The following is a 20,572-nucleotide window of genomic DNA, read 5'->3' on the forward strand; positions in this document are numbered from 1 at the left end:
AGTGTCAAAACGTGTTTTTCAGCAGAAATAAACATGTTTCTGCAACTTTGGTCAACCCCATGTAACTTATAGGTCAGGAGCAGCACACTTTTCAAAACGTGTTTTTCAGCCCGAAATAAACGTCTTTTTTCAGACTGTTGAATCCCTATGTAACTGGCTGGCTCAGAAGAGCCCACTGAGTCAGCCTTTTACCCCAGTGTGCAAAAAGTGTCAAAACGTGTTTTTCAGCAGAAATAAACATGTTTCTGCAACTTTGGTAAACCCCATGTAACTTATAGGTCAGGAACAGCATACTTTTCAAAACGTGTTTTTCAGCCCGAAATAAACGTCTTTTTTCAGACTGTTGAATCCCTAGGTAACTGGCTGGCTCAGAAGAGCCCACTGAGTCAGCCTTTTACCCCAGTGTGCAAAAAGTGTCAAAACGTGTTTTTCAGCAGAAATAAACATGTTTCTGCAACTTTGGTAAACCCCATGTAAGTTATAGGACAGGAGCAACACACTTTTCAAAACGTGTTTTTCAGCCCGAAATAAACGTCTTTTTTCAGACTGTTGAATCCCTATGTAACTGGCTGGCTCAGAAGAGCCCACTGAGTCAGCCTTTTACCCCAGTGTGCAAAAAGTGTCAAAACGTGTTTTTCAGCAGAAATAAACATGTTTCTGCAACTTTGGTAAACCCCATGTAACTTATAGGTCAGGAGCAGCACACTTTTGAAAACGTGTTTTTCAGCCCGAAATAAACACGTTTTTTCAGACTGTTGAATCCCTATGTAACTGGCTGGCTCAGAAGAGCCCACTGAGTCAGCCTTTTACCCCAGTGTGCAAAAAGTGTCAAAACGTGTTTTTCAGCAGAAATAAACATGTTTCTGCAACTTTGGTCAACCCCATGTAACTTATGGGTCAGGAATAGCACACTTTTCAAAACGTGTTTTTCAGCCCGAAATAAACGTCTTTTTTCAGACTGTTGAATCCCTAGGTAACTGGCTGGCTCAGAAGAGCCCACTGAGTCAGCCTTTTACCCCAGTGTGCAAAAAGTGTCAAAACGTGTTTTTCAGCAGAAATAAACATGTTTCTGCAACTTTGGTCAACCCCATGTAACTTATAGGTCAGGAGCAGCACACTTTTCAAAACGTGTTTTTCAGCCCGAAATAAACGTCTTTTTTCAGACTGTTGAATCCCTATGTAACTGGCTGGCTCAGAAGAGCCCACTGAGTCAGCCTTTTACCCCAGTGTGCAAAAAGTGTCAAAACGTGTTTTTCAGCAGAAATAAACATGTTTCTGCAACTTTGGTAAACCCCATGTAACTTATAGGTCAGGAACAGCATACTTTTCAAAACGTGTTTTTCAGCCCGAAATAAACGTCTTTTTTCAGACTGTTGAATCCCTAGGTAACTGGCTGGCTCAGAAGAGCCCACTGAGTCAGCCTTTTACCCCAGTGTGCAAAAAGTGTCAAAACGTGTTTTTCAGCAGAAATAAACATGTTTCTGCAACTTTGGTAAACCCCATGTAAGTTATAGGACAGGAGCAACACACTTTTCAAAACGTGTTTTTCAGCCCGAAATAAACGTCTTTTTTCAGACTGTTGAATCCCTATGTAACTGGCTGGCTCAGAAGAGCCCACTGAGTCAGCCTTTTACCCCAGTGTGCAAAAAGTGTCAAAACGTGTTTTTCAGCAGAAATAAACATGTTTCTGCAACTTTGGTCAACCCCATGTAACTTATAGGTCAGGAGCAGCACACTTTTCAAAACGTGTTTTTCAGCCCGAAATAAACGTCTTTTTTCAGACTGTTGAATCCCTATGTAACTGGCTGGCTCAGAAGAGCCCACTGAGTCAGCCTTTTACCCCAGTGTGCAAAAAGTGTCAAAACGTGTTTTTCAGCAGAAATAAACATGTTTCTGCAACTTTGGTAAACCCCATGTAACTTATAGGTCAGGAACAGCATACTTTTCAAAACGTGTTTTTCAGCCCGAAATAAACGTCTTTTTTCAGACTGTTGAATCCCTATGTAACTGGCAGGCTCAGAAGAGCCCACTGAGTCAGCCTTTTACCCCAGTGTGCAAAAAGTGTCAAAACGTGTTTTTCAGCAGAAATAAACATGTTTCTGCAACTTTGGTCAACCCCATGTAACTTATAGGTCAGGAACAGCACATTTTTCAAAACGTGTTTTTCAGCCCGAAATAAACGTCTTTTTTCAGACTGTTGAATCCCTATGTAACTGGCTGGCTCAGAAGAGCCCACTGAGTCAGCCTTTTACCCCAGTGTGCAAAAAGTGTCAAAACGTGTTTTTCAGCAGAAATAAACATGTTTCTGCAACTTTGGTAAACCCCATGTAACTTATAGGTCAGGAGCAGCACACTTTTCAAAACGTGTTTTTCAGCCCGAAATAAACACGTTTTTTCAGACTGTTGAATCCCTATGTAACTGGCTGGCTCAGAAGAGCCCACTGAGTCAGCCTTTTACCCCAGTGTGCAAAAAGTGTCAAAACGTGTTTTTCAGCAGAAATAAACATGTTTCTGCAACTTTGGTCAACCCCATGTAACTTATGGGTCAGGAATAGCACACTTTTCAAAACGTGTTTTTCAGCCCGAAATAAACGTCTTTTTTCAGACTGTTGAATCCCTATGTAACTGGCTGGCTCAGAAGAGCCCACTGAGTCAGCCTTTTACCCCAGTGTGCAAAAAGTGTCAAAACGTGTTTTTCAGCAGAAATAAACATGTTTCTGCAACTTTGGTCAACCCCATGTAACTTATAGGTCAGGAGCAGCACACTTTTCAAAACGTGTTTTTCAGCCCGAAATAAACGTCTTTTTTCAGACTGTTGAATCCCTATGTAACTGGCTGGCTCAGAAGAGCCCACTGAGTCAGCCTTTTACCCCAGTGTGCAAAAAGTGTCAAAACGTGTTTTTCAGCAGAAATAAACATGTTTCTGCAACTTTGGTCAACCCCATGTAACTTATAGGTCAGGAGCAGCACACTTTTCAAAACGTGTTTTTCAGCCCGAAATAAACGTCTTTTTTCAGACTGTTGAATCCCTATGTAACTGGCTGGCTCAGAAGAGCCCACTGAGTCAGCCTTTTACCCCAGTGTGCAAAAAGTGTCAAAACGTGTTTTTCAGCAGAAATAAACATGTTTCTGCAACTTTGGTAAACCCCATGTAACTTATAGGTCAGGAACAGCATACTTTTCAAAACGTGTTTTTCAGCCCGAAATAAACGTCTTTTTTCAGACTGTTGAATCCCTAGGTAACTGGCTGGCTCAGAAGAGCCCACTGAGTCAGCCTTTTACCCCAGTGTGCAAAAAGTGTCAAAACGTGTTTTTCAGCAGAAATAAACATGTTTCTGCAACTTTGGTAAACCCCATGTAAGTTATAGGACAGGAGCAACACACTTTTCAAAACGTGTTTTTCAGCCCGAAATAAACGTCTTTTTTCAGACTGTTGAATCCCTATGTAACTGGCTGGCTCAGAAGAGCCCACTGAGTCAGCCTTTTACCCCAGTGTGCAAAAAGTGTCAAAACGTGTTTTTCAGCAGAAATAAACATGTTTCTGCAACTTTGGTCAACCCCATGTAACTTATAGGTCAGGAGCAGCACACTTTTCAAAACGTGTTTTTCAGCCCGAAATAAACGTCTTTTTTCAGACTGTTGAATCCCTATGTAACTGGCTGGCTCAGAAGAGCCCACTGAGTCAGCCTTTTACCCCAGTGTGCAAAAAGTGTCAAAACGTGTTTTTCAGCAGAAATAAACATGTTTCTGCAACTTTGGTAAACCCCATGTAACTTATAGGTCAGGAACAGCATACTTTTCAAAACGTGTTTTTCAGCCCGAAATAAACGTCTTTTTTCAGACTGTTGAATCCCTATGTAACTGGCAGGCTCAGAAGAGCCCACTGAGTCAGCCTTTTACCCCAGTGTGCAAAAAGTGTCAAAACGTGTTTTTCAGCAGAAATAAACATGTTTCTGCAACTTTGGTCAACCCCATGTAACTTATAGGTCAGGAACAGCACATTTTTCAAAACGTGTTTTTCAGCCCGAAATAAACGTCTTTTTTCAGACTGTTGAATCCCTATGTAACTGGCTGGCTCAGAAGAGCCCACTGAGTCAGCCTTTTACCCCAGTGTGCAAAAAGTGTCAAAACGTGTTTTTCAGCAGAAATAAACATGTTTCTGCAACTTTGGTCAACCCCATGTAACTTATAGGTCAGGAGCAGCACACTTTTCAAAACGTGTTTTTCAGCCCGAAATAAACGTCTTTTTTCAGACTGTTGAATCCCTATGTAACTGGCTGGCTCAGAAGAGCCCACTGAGTCAGCCTTTTACCCCAGTGTGCAAAAAGTGTCAAAACGTGTTTTTCAGCAGAAATAAACATGTTTCTGCAACTTTGGTAAACCCCATGTAACTTATAGGTCAGGAGCAGCACACTTTTCAAAACGTGTTTTTCAGCCCGAAATAAACACGTTTTTTCAGACTGTTGAATCCCTATGTAACTGGCTGGCTCAGAAGAGCCCACTGAGTCAGCCTTTTACCCCAGTGTGCAAAAAGTGTCAAAACGTGTTTTTCAGCAGAAATAAACATGTTTCTGCAACTTTGGTCAACCCCATGTAACTTATGGGTAAGGAATAGCACACTTTTCAAAACGTGTTTTTCAGCCCGAAATAAACGTCTTTTTTCAGACTGTTGAATCCCTATGTAACTGGCTGGCTCAGAAGAGCCCACTGAGTCAGCCTTTTACCCCAGTGTGCAAAAAGTGTCAAAACGTGTTTTTCAGCAGAAATAAACATGTTTCTGCAACTTTGGTAAACCCCATGTAAGTTATAGGACAGGAGCAACACACTTTTCAAAACGTGTTTTTCAGCCCGAAATAAACGTCTTTTTTCAGACTGTTGAATCCCTATGTAACTGGCTGGCTCAGAAGAGCCCACTGAGTCAGCCTTTTATCCCAGTGTGCAAAAAGTGTCAAAACGTGTTTTTCAGCAGAAATAAACATGTTTCTGCAACTTTGGTCAACACCATGTAACTTATAGGTCAGGAACAGCACACTTTTCAAAACGTGTTTTTCAGCCCGAAATAAACATCTTTTTTCAGACTGTTGAATCCCTATGTAACTGGCTGGCTCAGAAGAGCCCACTGAGTCAGCCTTTTACCCCAGTGTGCAAAAAGTGTCAAAACGTGTTTTTCAGCAGAAATAAACATGTTTCTGCAACTTTGGTCAACCCCATGTAACTTATGGGTCAGGAACAGCACATTTTTCAAAACGTGTTTTTCAGCCCGAAATAAACGTCTTTTTTCAGACTGTTGAATCCCTAGGTAACTGGCTGGCTCAGAAGAGCCCACTGAGTCAGCCTTTTACCCCAGTGTGCAAAAAGTGTCAAAACGTGTTTTTCAGCAGAATTAAACATATTTCTGCAACTTTGGTAAACCCCATGTAAGTTATAGGACAGGAGCAACACACTTTTCAAAACGTGTTTTTCAGCACGAAATAAACGTCTTTTTTCAGACTGTTGAATCCCTATGTAACTGGCTGGCTCAGAAGAGCCCACTGAGTCAGCCTTTTACCCCAGTGTGCAAAAAGTGTCAAAACGTGTTTTTCAGCAGAAATAAACATGTTTCTGCAACTTTGGTCAACCCCATGTAACTTATAGGTCAGGAGCAGCACACTTTTCAAAACGTGTTTTTCAGCCCGAAATAAACGTCTTTTTTCAGACTGTTGAATCCCTATGTAACTGGCTGGCTCAGAAGAGCCCACTGAGTCAGCCTTTTACCCCAGTGTGCAAAAAGTGTCAAAACGTGTTTTTCAGCAGAAATAAACATGTTTCTGCAACTTTGGTAAACCCCATGTAACTTATAGGTCAGGAACAGCATACTTTTCAAAACGTGTTTTTCAGCCCGAAATAAACGTCTTTTTTCAGACTGTTGAATCCCTAGGTAACTGGCTGGCTCAGAAGAGCCCACTGAGTCAGCCTTTTACCCCAGTGTGCAAAAAGTGTCAAAACGTGTTTTTCAGCAGAAATAAACATGTTTCTGCAACTTTGGTAAACCCCATGTAAGTTATAGGACAGGAGCAACACACTTTTCAAAACGTGTTTTTCAGCCCGAAATAAACGTCTTTTTTCAGACTGTTGAATCCCTATGTAACTGGCTGGCTCAGAAGAGCCCACTGAGTCAGCCTTTTACCCCAGTGTGCAAAAAGTGTCAAAACGTGTTTTTCAGCAGAAATAAACATGTTTCTGCAACTTTGGTCAACCCCATGTAACTTATAGGTCAGGAGCAGCACACTTTTCAAAACGTGTTTTTCAGCCCGAAATAAACGTCTTTTTTCAGACTGTTGAATCCCTATGTAACTGGCTGGCTCAGAAGAGCCCACTGAGTCAGCCTTTTACCCCAGTGTGCAAAAAGTGTCAAAACGTGTTTTTCAGCAGAAATAAACATGTTTCTGCAACTTTGGTCAACCCCATGTAACTTATAGGTCAGGAACAGCATACTTTTCAAAACGTGTTTTTCAGCCCGAAATAAACGTCTTTTTTCAGACTGTTGAATCCCTATGTAACTGGCAGGCTCAGAAGAGCCCACTGAGTCAGCCTTTTACCCCAGTGTGCAAAAAGTGTCAAAACGTGTTTTTCAGCAGAAATAAACATGTTTCTGCAACTTTGGTCAACCCCATGTAACTTATAGGTCAGGAACAGCACATTTTTCAAAACGTGTTTTTCAGCCCGAAATAAACGTCTTTTTTCAGTCTGTTGAATCCCTATGTAACTGGCTGGCTCAGAAGAGCCCACTGAGTCAGCCTTTTACCCCAGTGTGCAAAAAGTGTCAAAACGTGTTTTTCAGCAGAAATAAACATGTTTCTGCAACTTTGGTAAACCCCATGTAAGTTATAGGACAGGAGCAACACACTTTTCAAAACGTGTTTTTCAGCCCGAAATAAACGTCTTTTTTCAGACTGTTGAATCCCTATGTAACTGGCTGGCTCAGAAGAGCCCACTGAGTCAGCCTTTTACCCCAGTGTGCAAAAAGTGTCAAAACGTGTTTTTCAGCAGAAATAAACATGTTTCTGCAACTTTGGTCAACCCCATGTAACTTATAGGTCAGGAGCAGCACACTTTTCAAAACGTGTTTTTCAGCCCGAAATAAACGTCTTTTTTCAGACTGTTGAATCCCTATGTAACTGGCTGGCTCAGAAGAGCCCACTGAGTCAGCCTTTTACCCCAGTGTGCAAAAAGTGTCAAAACGTGTTTTTCAGCAGAAATAAACATGTTTCTGCAACTTTGGTCAACCCCATGTAACTTATAGGTCAGGAACAGCATACTTTTCAAAACGTGTTTTTCAGCCCGAAATAAACGTCTTTTTTCAGACTGTTGAATCCCTATGTAACTGGCAGGCTCAGAAGAGCCCACTGAGTCAGCCTTTTACCCCAGTGTGCAAAAAGTGTCAAAACGTGTTTTTCAGCAGAAATAAACATGTTTCTGCAACTTTGGTCAACCCCATGTAACTTATAGGTCAGGAACAGCACATTTTTCAAAACGTGTTTTTCAGCCCGAAATAAACGTCTTTTTTCAGTCTGTTGAATCCCTATGTAACTGGCTGGCTCAGAAGAGCCCACTGAGTCAGCCTTTTACCCCAGTGTGCAAAAAGTGTCAAAACGTGTTTTTCAGCAGAAATAAACATGTTTCTGCAACTTTGGTCAACCCCATGTAACTTATAGGTCAGGAGCAGCACACTTTTCAAAACGTGTTTTTCAGCCCGAAATAAACGTCTTTTTTCAGACTGTTGAATCCCTATGTAACTGGCTGGCTCAGAAGAGCCCACTGAGTCAGCCTTTTACCCCAGTGTGCAAAAAGTGTCAAAACGTGTTTTTCAGCAGAAATAAACATGTTTCTGCAACTTTGGTAAACCCCATGTAACTTATAGGTCAGGAGCAGCACACTTTTCAAAACGTGTTTTTCAGCCCGAAATTAACACGTTTTTTCAGACTGTTGAATCCCTATGTAACTGGCTGGCTCAGAAGAGCCCACTGAGTCAGCCTTTTACCCCAGTGTGCAAAAAGTGTCAAAACGTGTTTTTCAGCAGAAATAAACATGTTTCTGCAACTTTGGTCAACCCCATGTAACTTATGGGTCAGGAATAGCACACTTTTCAAAACGTGTTTTTCAGCCCGAAATAAACGTCTTTTTTCAGACTGTTGAATCCCTATGTAACTGGCTGGCTCAGAAGAGCCCACTGAGTCAGCCTTTTACCCCAGTGTGCAAAAAGTGTCAAAACGTGTTTTTCAGCAGAAATAAACATGTTTCTGCAACTTTGGTAAACCCCATGTAACTTAAAGGTCAGGAACAGCATACTTTTCAAAACGTGTTTTTCAGCCCGAAATAAACGTCTTTTTTCAGACTGTTGAATCCCTATGTAACTGGCTGGCTCAGAAGAGCCCACTGAGTCAGCCTTTTACCCCAGTGTGCAAAAAGTGTCAAAACGTGTTTTTCAGCAGAAATAAACATGTTTCTGCAACTTTGGTAAACCCCATGTAACTTAAAGGTCAGGAACAGCATACTTTTCAAAACGTGTTTTTCAGCCCGAAATAAACGTCTTTTTTCAGACTGTTGAATCCCTAGGTAACTGGCTGGCTCAGAAGAGCCCACTGAGTCAGCCTTTTACCCCAGTGTGCAAAAAGTGTCAAAACGTGTTTTTCAGCAGAAATAAACATGTTTCTGCAACTTTGGTAAACCCCATGTAAGTTATAGGACAGGAGCAACACACTTTTCAAAACGTGTTTTTCAGCCCGAAATAAACGTCTTTTTTCAGACTGTTGAATCCCTATGTAACTGGCTGGCTCAGAAGAGCCCACTGAGTCAGCCTTTTACCCCAGTGTGCAAAAAGTGTCAAAACGTGTTTTTCAGCAGAAATAAACATAAACGCAACACACTTTTCAAAACGTGTTTTTCAGCCCGAAATAAACGTCTTTTTTCAGACTGTTGAATCCCTATGTAACTGGCTGGCTCAGAAGAGCCCACTGAGTCAGCCTTTTATCCCAGTGTGCAAAAAGTGTCAAAACGTGTTTTTCAGCAGAAATAAACATGTTTCTGCAACTTTGGTAAACCCCATGTAACTTATAGGTCAGGAACAGCACACTTTTCAAAACGTGTTTTTCAGCCCGAAATAAACGTCTTTTTTCAGACTGTTGAATCCCTATGTAACTGGCTGGCTCAGAAGAGCCCACTGAGTCAGCCTTTTACCCCAGTGTGCAAAAAGTGTCAAAACGTGTTTTTCAGCAGAAATAAACATGTTTCTGCAACTTTGGTCAACCCCATGTAACTTATAGGTCAGGAGCAGCACACTTTTCAAAACGTGTTTTTCAGCCCGAAATAAACGTCTTTTTTCAGACTGTTGAATCCCTATGTAACTGGCTGGCTCAGAAGAGCCCACTGAGTCAGCCTTTTACCCCAGTGTGCAAAAAGTGTCAAAACGTGTTTTTCAGCAGAAATAAACATGTTTCTGCAACTTTGGTAAACCCCATGTAACTTATAGGTCAGGAGCAGCACACTTTTCAAAACGTGTTTTTCAGCCCGAAATAAACACGTTTTTTCAGACTGTTGAATCCCTATGTAACTGGCTGGCTCAGAAGAGCCCACTGAGTCAGCCTTTTACCCCAGTGTGCAAAAAGTGTCAAAACGTGTTTTTCAGCAGAAATAAACATGTTTCTGCAACTTTGGTCAACCCCATGTAACTTATGGGTCAGGAATAGCACACTTTTCAAAACGTGTTTTTCAGCCCGAAATAAACGTCTTTTTTCAGACTGTTGAATCCCTATGTAACTGGCTGGCTCAGAAGAGCCCACTGAGTCAGCCTTTTACCCCAGTGTGCAAAAAGTGTCAAAACGTGTTTTTCAGCAGAAATAAACATGTTTCTGCAACTTTGGTCAACCCCATGTAACTTATAGGTCAGGAGCAGCACACTTTTCAAAACGTGTTTTTCAGCCCGAAATAAACGTCTTTTTTCAGACTGTTGAATCCCTATGTAACTGGCTGGCTCAGAAGAGCCCACTGAGTCAGCCTTTTACCCCAGTGTGCAAAAAGTGTCAAAACGTGTTTTTCAGCAGAAATAAACATGTTTCTGCAACTTTGGTAAACCCCATGTAACTTATAGGTCAGGAACAGCATACTTTTCAAAACGTGTTTTTCAGCCCGAAATAAACGTCTTTTTTCAGACTGTTGAATCCCTAGGTAACTGGCTGGCTCAGAAGAGCCCACTGAGTCAGCCTTTTACCCCAGTGTGCAAAAAGTGTCAAAACGTGTTTTTCAGCAGAAATAAACATGTTTCTGCAACTTTGGTAAACCCCATGTAAGTTATAGGACAGGAGCAACACACTTTTCAAAACGTGTTTTTCAGCCCGAAATAAACGTCTTTTTTCAGACTGTTGAATCCCTATGTAACTGGCTGGCTCAGAAGAGCCCACTGAGTCAGCCTTTTACCCCAGTGTGCAAAAAGTGTCAAAACGTGTTTTTCAGCAGAAATAAACATGTTTCTGCAACTTTGGTAAACCCCATGTAACTTATAGGTCAGGAGCAGCACACTTTTCAAAACGTGTTTTTCAGCCCGAAATAAACACGTTTTTTCAGACTGTTGAATCCCTATGTAACTGGCTGGCTCAGAAGAGTCCACTGAGTCAGCCTTTTACCCCAGTGTGCAAAAAGTGTCAAAACGTGTTTTTCAGCAGAAATAAACATGTTTCTGCAACTTTGGTCAACCCCATGTAACTTATGGGTCAGGAATAGCACACTTTTCAAAACGTGTTTTTCAGCCCGAAATAAACGTCTTTTTTCAGACTGTTGAATCCCTATGTAACTGGCTGGCTCAGAAGAGCCCACTGAGTCAGCCTTTTACCCCAGTGTGCAAAAAGTGTCAAAACGTGTTTTTCAGCAGAAATAAACATGTTTCTGCAACTTTGGTAAACCCCATGTAAGTTATAGGACAGGAGCAACACACTTTTCAAAACGTGTTTTTCAGCCCGAAATAAACGTCTTTTTTCAGACTGTTGAATCCCTATGTAACTGGCTGGCTCAGAAGAGCCCACTGAGTCAGCCTTTTACCCCAGTGTGCAAAAAGTGTCAAAACGTGTTTTTCAGCAGAAATAAACATGTTTCTGCAACTTTGGTCAACCCCATGTAACTTATAGGTCAGGAGCAGCACACTTTTCAAAACGTGTTTTTCAGCCCGAAATAAACGTCTTTTTTCAGACTGTTGAATCCCTATGTAACTGGCTGGCTCAGAAGAGCCCACTGAGTCAGCCTTTTACCCCAGTGTGCAAAAAGTGTCAAAACGTGTTTTTCAGCAGAAATAAACATGTTTCTGCAACTTTGGTAAACCCCATGTAACTTATAGGTCAGGAACAGCATACTTTTCAAAACGTGTTTTTCAGCCCGAAATAAACGTCTTTTTTCAGACTGTTGAATCCCTATGTAACTGGCAGGCTCAGAAGAGCCCACTGAGTCAGCCTTTTACCCCAGTGTGCAAAAAGTGTCAAAACGTGTTTTTCAGCAGAAATAAACATGTTTCTGCAACTTTGGTCAACCCCATGTAACTTATAGGTCAGGAGCAGCACACTTTTCAAAACGTGTTTTTCAGCCCGAAATAAACGTCTTTTTTCAGACTGTTGAATCCCTATGTAACTGGCTGGCTCAGAAGAGCCCACTGAGTCAGCCTTTTACCCCAGTGTGCAAAAAGTGTCAAAACGTGTTTTTCAGCAGAAATAAACATGTTTCTGCAACTTTGGTAAACCCCATGTAACTTATAGGTCAGGAGCAGCACACTTTTCAAAACGTGTTTTTCAGCCCGAAATAAACACATTTTTTCAGACTGTTGAATCCCTATGTAACTGGCTGGCTCAGAAGAGCCCACTGAGTCAGCCTTTTACCCCAGTGTGCAAAAAGTGTCAAAACGTGTTTTTCAGCAGAAATAAACATGTTTCTGCAACTTTGGTCAACCCCATGTAACTTATGGGTAAGGAATAGCACACTTTTCAAAACGTGTTTTTCAGCCCGAAATAAACGTCTTTTTTCAGACTGTTGAATCCCTATGTAACTGGCTGGCTCAGAAGAGCCCACTGAGTCAGCCTTTTACCCCAGTGTGCAAAAAGTGTCAAAACGTGTTTTTCAGCAGAAATAAACATGTTTCTGCAACTTTGGTAAACCCCATGTAAGTTATAGGACAGGAGCAACACACTTTTCAAAACGTGTTTTTCAGCCCGAAATAAACGTCTTTTTTCAGACTGTTGAATCCCTATGTAACTGGCTGGCTCAGAAGAGCCCACTGAGTCAGCCTTTTATCCCAGTGTGCAAAAAGTGTCAAAACGTGTTTTTCAGCAGAAATAAACATGTTTCTGCAACTTTGGTCAACACCATGTAACTTATAGGTCAGGAACAGCACACTTTTCAAAACGTGTTTTTCAGCCCGAAATAAACATCTTTTTTCAGACTGTTGAATCCCTATGTAACTGGCTGGCTCAGAAGAGCCCACTGAGTCAGCCTTTTACCCCAGTGTGCAAAAAGTGTCAAAACGTGTTTTTCAGCAGAAATAAACATGTTTCTGCAACTTTGGTCAACCCCATGTAACTTATGGGTCAGGAACAGCACATTTTTCAAAACGTGTTTTTCAGCCCGAAATAAACACGTTTTTTCAGACTGTTGAATCCCTAGGTAACTGGCTGGCTCAGAAGAGCCCACTGAGTCAGCCTTTTACCCCAGTGTGCAAAAAGTGTCAAAACGTGTTTTTCAGCAGAAATAAACATGTTTCTGCAACTTTGGTCAACCCCATGTAACTTATGGGTCAGGAATAGCACACTTTTCAAAACGTGTTTTTCAGCCCGAAATAAACGTCTTTTTTCAGACTGTTGAATCCCTAGGTAACTGGCTGGCTCAGAAGAGCCCACTGAGTCAGCCTTTTACCCCAGTGTGCAAAAAGTGTCAAAACGTGTTTTTCAGCAGAATTAAACATATTTCTGCAACTTTGGTAAACCCCATGTAAGTTATAGGACAGGAGCAACACACTTTTCAAAACGTGTTTTTCAGCACGAAATAAACGTCTTTTTTCAGACTGTTGAATCCCTATGTAACTGGCTGGCTCAGAAGAGCCCACTGAGTCAGCCTTTTACCCCAGTGTGCAAAAAGTGTCAAAACGTGTTTTTCAGCAGAAATAAACATGTTTCTGCAACTTTGGTCAACCCCATGTAACTTATAGGTCAGGAGCAGCACACTTTTCAAAACGTGTTTTTCAGCCCGAAATAAACGTCTTTTTTCAGACTGTTGAATCCCTATGTAACTGGCTGGCTCAGAAGAGCCCACTGAGTCAGCCTTTTACCCCAGTGTGCAAAAAGTGTCAAAACGTGTTTTTCAGCAGAAATAAACATGTTTCTGCAACTTTGGTAAACCCCATGTAACTTATAGGTCAGGAACAGCATACTTTTCAAAACGTGTTTTTCAGCCCGAAATAAACGTCTTTTTTCAGACTGTTGAATCCCTAGGTAACTGGCTGGCTCAGAAGAGCCCACTGAGTCAGCCTTTTACCCCAGTGTGCAAAAAGTGTCAAAACGTGTTTTTCAGCAGAAATAAACATGTTTCTGCAACTTTGGTAAACCCCATGTAAGTTATAGGACAGGAGCAACACACTTTTCAAAACGTGTTTTTCAGCCCGAAATAAACGTCTTTTTTCAGACTGTTGAATCCCTATGTAACTGGCTGGCTCAGAAGAGCCCACTGAGTCAGCCTTTTACCCCAGTGTGCAAAAAGTGTCAAAACGTGTTTTTCAGCAGAAATAAACATGTTTCTGCAACTTTGGTCAACCCCATGTAACTTATAGGTCAGGAACAGCATACTTTTCAAAACGTGTTTTTCAGCCCGAAATAAACGTCTTTTTTCAGACTGTTGAATCCCTATGTAACTGGCAGGCTCAGAAGAGCCCACTGAGTCAGCCTTTTACCCCAGTGTGCAAAAAGTGTCAAAACGTGTTTTTCAGCAGAAATAAACATGTTTCTGCAACTTTGGTCAACCCCATGTAACTTATAGGTCAGGAACAGCACATTTTTCAAAACGTGTTTTTCAGCCCGAAATAAACGTCTTTTTTCAGACTGTTGAATCCCTATGTAACTGGCTGGCTCAGAAGAGCCCACTGAGTCAGCCTTTTACCCCAGTGTGCAAAAAGTGTCAAAACGTGTTTTTCAGCAGAAATAAACATGTTTCTGCAACTTTGGTCAACCCCATGTAACTTATAGGTCAGGAGCAGCACACTTTTCAAAACGTGTTTTTCAGCCCGAAATAAACGTCTTTTTTCAGACTGTTGAATCCCTATGTAACTGGCTGGCTCAGAAGAGCCCACTGAGTCAGCCTTTTACCCCAGTGTGCAAAAAGTGTCAAAACGTGTTTTTCAGCAGAAATAAACATGTTTCTGCAACTTTGGTAAACCCCATGTAACTTATAGGTCAGGAGCAGCACACTTTTCAAAACGTGTTTTTCAGCCCGAAATAAACACGTTTTTTCAGACTGTTGAATCCCTATGTAACTGGCTGGCTCAGAAGAGCCCACTGAGTCAGCCTTTTACCCCAGTGTGCAAAAAGTGTCAAAACGTGTTTTTCAGCAAAAATAAACATGTTTCTGCAACTTTGGTCAACCCCATGTAACTTATGGGTCAGGAATAGCACACTTTTCAAAACGTGTTTTTCAGCCCGAAATAAACGTCTTTTTTCAGACTGTTGAATCCCTATGTAACTGGCTGGCTCAGAAGAGCCCACTGAGTCAGCCTTTTACCCCAGTGTGCAAAAAGTGTCAAAACGTGTTTTTCAGCAGAAATAAACATGTTTCTGCAACTTTGGTAAACCCCATGTAAGTTATAGGACAGGAGCAACACACTTTTCAAAACGTGTTTTTCAGCCCGAAATAAACGTCTTTTTTCAGACTGTTGAATCCCTATGTAACTGGCTGGCTCAGAAGAGCCCACTGAGTCAGCCTTTTACCCCAGTGTGCAAAAAGTGTCAAAACGTGTTTTTCAGCAGAAATAAACATGTTTCTGCAACTTTGGTCAACCCCATGTAACTTATAGGTCAGGAGCAGCACACTTTTCAAAACGTGTTTTTCAGCCCGAAATAAACGTCTTTTTTCAGACTGTTGAATCCCTATGTAACTGGCTGGCTCAGAAGAGCCCACTGAGTCAGCCTTTTACCCCAGTGTGCAAAAAGTGTCAAAACGTGTTTTTCAGCAGAAATAAACATGTTTCTGCAACTTTGGTAAACCCCATGTAACTTAAAGGTCAGGAACAGCATACTTTTCAAAACGTGTTTTTCAGCCCGAAATAAACGTCTTTTTTCAGACTGTTGAATCCCTAGGTAACTGGCTGGCTCAGAAGAGCCCACTGAGTCAGCCTTTTACCCCAGTGTGCAAAAAGTGTCAAAACGTGTTTTTCAGCAGAAATAAACATGTTTCTGCAACTTTGGTAAACCCCATGTAAGTTATAGGACAGGAGCAACACACTTTTCAAAACGTGTTTTTCAGCCCGAAATAAACGTCTTTTTTCAGACTGTTGAATCCCTATGTAACTGGCTGGCTCAGAAGAGCCCACTGAGTCAGCCTTTTACCCCAGTGTGCAAAAAGTGTCAAAACGTGTTTTTCAGCAGAAATAAACATAAACGCAACACACTTTTCAAAACGTGTTTTTCAGCCCGAAATAAACGTCTTTTTTCAGACTGTTGAATCCCTATGTAACTGGCTGGCTCAGAAGAGCCCACTGAGTCAGCCTTTTATCCCAGTGTGCAAAAAGTGTCAAAACGTGTTTTTCAGCAGAAATAAACATGTTTCTGCAACTTTGGTAAACCCCATGTAACTTATAGGTCAGGAACAGCACACTTTTCAAAACGTGTTTTTCAGCCCGAAATAAACGTCTTTTTTCAGACTGTTGAATCCCTATGTAACTGGCTGGCTCAGAAGAGCCCACTGAGTCAGCCTTTTACCCCAGTGTGCAAAAAGAGTCAAAACGTGTTTTTCAGCAGAAATAAACATGTTTCTGCAACTTTGGTCAACCCCATGTAACTTATGGGTCAGGAACAGCACATTTTTCAAAACGTGTTTTTCAGCCCGAAATAAACACGTTTTTTCAGACTGTTGAATCCCTATGTAACTGGCTGGCTCAGAAGAGCCTACTGAGTCAGCCTTTTACCCCAGTGTGCAAAAAGTGTCAAAACGTGTTTTTCAGCAGAAATAAACATGTTTCTGCAACTTTGGTCAACCCCGTGTAACTTATGGGTCAGGAATAGCACACTTTTCAAAACGTGTTTTTCAGCCCGAAATAAACGTCTTTTTTCAGACTGTTGAATCCCTATGTAACTGGCTGGCTCAGAAGAGCCCACTGAGTCAGCCTTTTACCCCAGTGTGCAAAAAGTGTCAAAACGTGTTTTTCAGCAGAAATAAACGTTTCTGCAACTTTGGTAAACCCCATGTAAGTTATAGGACATGAGCAACACACTTTTCAAAACGTGTTTTTCAGCCCGAAATAAACGTCTTTTTTCAAACTGTTGAATCCCTATGTAACTGGCTGGCTCAGAAGAGCCCACTGAGTCAGCCTTTTATCCCAGTGTGCAAAAAGTGTCAAAACGTGTTTTTCAGCAGAAATAAACATGTTTCTGCAACTTTGGTCAACCCCATGTAACTTATAGGTCAGGAACAGCACACTTTTCAAAACGTGTTTTTCAGCCCGAAATAAACGTCTTTTTTCAGACTGTTGAATCCCTATGTAACTGGCTGGCTCAGAAGAGCCCACTGAGTCAGCCTTTTACCCCAGTGTGCAAAAAGTGTCAAAACGTGTTTTTCAGCAGAAATAAATATGTTTCTGCAACTTTGGTCAACCCCATGTAACTTATGGGTCAGGAACAGCACATTTTTCAAAACGTGTTTTTCAGCCCGAAATAAACACGTTTTTTCAGACTGTTGAATCCCTATGTATCTGGCTGGCTCAGAAGAGCCCACTGAGTCAGCCTTTTACCCCAGTGTGCAAAAAGTGTCAAAACGTGTTTTTCAGCAGAAATAAACATGTTTCTGCAACCTTGGTAAACCCCATGTAACTTATAGGTCAGGAGCAGCACACTTTTCAAAACGTGTTTTTCAGCCCGAAATAAACGTCTTTTTTCAGACTGTTGAATCCCTATGTAACTGGCTGGCTCAGAAGAGCCCACTGAGTCAGCCTTTTATCCCAGTGTGCAAAAAGTGTCAAAACGTGTTTTTCAGCAGAAATAAACATGTTTCTGCAACTTTGGTCAACCCCATGTAACTTATAGGTCAGGAACAGCACACTTTTCAAAACGTGTTTTTCAGCCCGAAATAAACGTCCTTTTTCAGACTCTTGAATCCCTATGTAACTGGCTGGCTCAGAAGAGCCCACTGAGTCAGCCTTTTACCCCAGTGTGCAAAAAGTGTCAAAACGTGTTTTTCAGCAGAAATAAACATGTTTCTGCAACTTTGGTCAACCCCATGTAACTTATAGGTCAGGAACAGCACACTTTTCAAAACGTGTTTTTCAGCCCGAAATAAACGTCTTTTTTCAGACTGTTGAATCCCTATGTAACTGGCTGGCTCAGAAGAGCACACTGAGTCAGCCTTTTACCCCAGTGTGCAAAAAGTGTCAAAACGTGTTTTTCAGCAGAAATAAACATGTTTCTGCAACTTTGGTCAACCCCATGTAACTTATAGGTCAGGAACAGCACACTTTTCAAAACGTGTTTTTCAGCCCGAAATAAACGTCCTTTTTCAGACTGTTGAATCCCTATGTAACTGGCTGGCTCAGAAGAGCCCACTGAGTCAGCCTTTTACCCCAGTGTGCAAAAAGTGTCAAAACGTGTTTTTCAGCAGAAATAAACATGTTTCTGCAACTTTGGTCAACCCCATGTAACTTATAGGTCAGGAGCAGCACACTTTTCAAAACGTGTTTTTCAGCCCGAAATAAACGTCTTTTTTCAGACTGTTGAATCCCTATGTAACTGGCTTGCTCAGAAGAGCCCACTGAGTCAGCCTTTTACCCCAGTGTGCAAAAAGTGTCAAAACGTGTTTTTCAGCAGAAATAAACATGTTTCTGCAACTTTGGTAAACCCCATGTAAGTTATAGGTCAGGAGCAGCTCACTTTTCAAAACGTGTTTTTCAGCCCGAAATAAACGTCTTTTTTCAGACTGTTGAATCAATATGTAACTGGCTGGCTCAGAAGAGCCCACTGAGTCAGCCTTTTACCCCAGTGTGCAAAAAGTGTCAAAACGTGTTTTTCAGCAGAAATAAACATGTTTCTGCAACTTTGGTAAACCCCATGTAAGTTATAGGACAGGAGCAACACACTTTTCAAAACGTGTTTTTCAGCCCGAAATAAACGTCTTTTTTCAGACTGTTGAATCCCTATGTAACTGGCTGGCTCAGAAGAGCCCACTGAGTCAGCCTTTTACCCCAGTGTGCAAAAAGTGTCAAAACGTGTTTTTCAGCAGAAATAAACATGTTTCTGCAACTTTGGTCAGCCCCATGTAACTTATAGGTCAGGAGCAGCACACTTTTCAAAACGTGTTTTTCAGCCCGAAATAAACGTCTTTTTTCAGACTGTTGAATCCCTATGTAACTGGCTGGCTCAGAAGAGCCCACTGAGTCAGCCTTTTACCCCAGTGTGCAAAAAGTGTCAAAACGTGTTTTTCAGCAGAAATAAACATGTTTCTGCAACTTTGGTAAACCCCATGTAACTTATAGGTCAGGAACAGCATACTTTTCAAAACGTGTTTTTCAGCCCGAAATAAACGTCTTTTTTCAGACTGTTGAATCCCTATGTAACTGGCAGGCTCAGAAGAGCCCACTGAGTCAGCCTTTTACCCCAGTGTGCAAAAAGTGTCAAAACGTGTTTTTCAGCAGAAATAAACATGTTTCTGCAACTTTGGTCAACCCCATGTAACTTATAGGTCAGGAACAGCACATTTTTCAAAACGTGTTTTTCAGCCCGAAATAAACGTCTTTTTTCAGACTGTTGAATCCCTATGTAACTGGCTGGCTCAGAAGAGCCCACTGAGTCAGCCTTTTACCCCAGTGTGCAAAAAGTGTCAAAACGTGTTTTTCAGCAGAAATAAACATGTTTCTGCAACTTTGGTCAACCCCATGTAACTTATAGGTCAGGAGCAGCACACTTTTCAAAACGTGTTTTTCAGCCCGAAATAAACGTCTTTTTTCAGACTGTTGAATCCCTATGTAACTGGCTGGCTCAGAAGAGCCCACTGAGTCAGCCTTTTACCCCAGTGTGCAAAAAGTGTCAAAACGTGTTTTTCAGCAGAAATAAACATGTTTCTGCAACTTTGGTAAACCCCATGTAACTTATAGGTCAGGAGCAGCACACTTTTCAAAACGTGTTTTTCAGCCCGAAATAAACACGTTTTTTCAGACTGTTGAATCCCTATGTAACTGGCTGGCTCAGAAGAGCCCACTGAGTCAGCCTTTTACCCCAGTGTGGAAAAAGTGTCAAAACGTGTTTTTCAGCAGAAATAAACATGTTTCTGCAACTTTGGTCAACCCCATGTAACTTATGGGTCAGGAATAGCACACTTTTCAAAACGTGTTTTTCAGCCCGAAATAAACGTCTTTTTTCAGACTGTTGAATCCCTATGTAACTGGCTGGCTCAGAAGAGCCCACTGAGTCAGCCTTTTACCCCAGTGTGCAAAAAGTGTCAAAACGTGTTTTTCAGCAGAAATAAATATGTTTCTGCAACTTTGGTCAACCCCATGTAACTTATGGGTCAGGAACTGCACATTTTTCAAAACGTGTTTTTCAGCCCGAAATAAACACGTTTTTTCAGACTGTTGAATCCCTATGTATCTGGCTGGCTCAGAAGAGCCCACTGAGTCAGCCTTTTACCCCAGTGTGCAAAAAGTGTCAAAACGTGTTTTTCAGCAGAAATAAACATGTTTCTGCAACTTTGGTAAACCCCATGTAACTTATAGGTCAGGAGCAGCACACTTTTCAAAACGTGTTTTTCAGCCCGAAATAAACGTCTTTTTTCAGACTGTTGAATCCCTATGTAACTGGCTGGCTCAGAAGAGCCCACTGAGTCAGCCTTTTATCCCAGTGTGCAAAAAGTGTCAAAACGTGTTTTTCAGCAGAAATAAACATGTTTCTGCAACTTTGGTCAACCCCATGTAACTTATAGGTCAGGAACAGCACACTTTTCAAAACGTGTTTTTCAGCCCGAAATAAACGTCCTTTTTCAGACTGTTGAATCCCTATGTAACTGGCTGGCTCAGAAGAGCCCACTGAGTCAGCCTTTTACCCCAGTGTGCAAAAAGTGTCAAAACGTGTTTTTCAGCAGAAATAAACATGTTTCTGCAACTTTGGTCAACCCCATGTAACTTATAGGTCAGGAACAGCACACTTTTCAAAACGTGTTTTTCAGCCCGAAATAAACGTCTTTTTTCAGACTGTTGAATCCCTATGTAACTGGCTGGCTCAGAAGAGCACACTGAGTCAGCCTTTTACCCCAGTGTGCAAAAAGTGTCAAAACGTGTTTTTCAGCAGAAATAAACATGTTTCTGCAACTTTGGTAA

Source organism: Lepisosteus platostomus, chromosome 20, assembly GCF_059453375.1.
Source record: "Lepisosteus platostomus isolate fLepPlt1 chromosome 20, fLepPlt1.hap1, whole genome shotgun sequence".
Classification (NCBI taxonomy): Eukaryota; Metazoa; Chordata; class Actinopteri; order Semionotiformes; family Lepisosteidae; genus Lepisosteus; species Lepisosteus platostomus.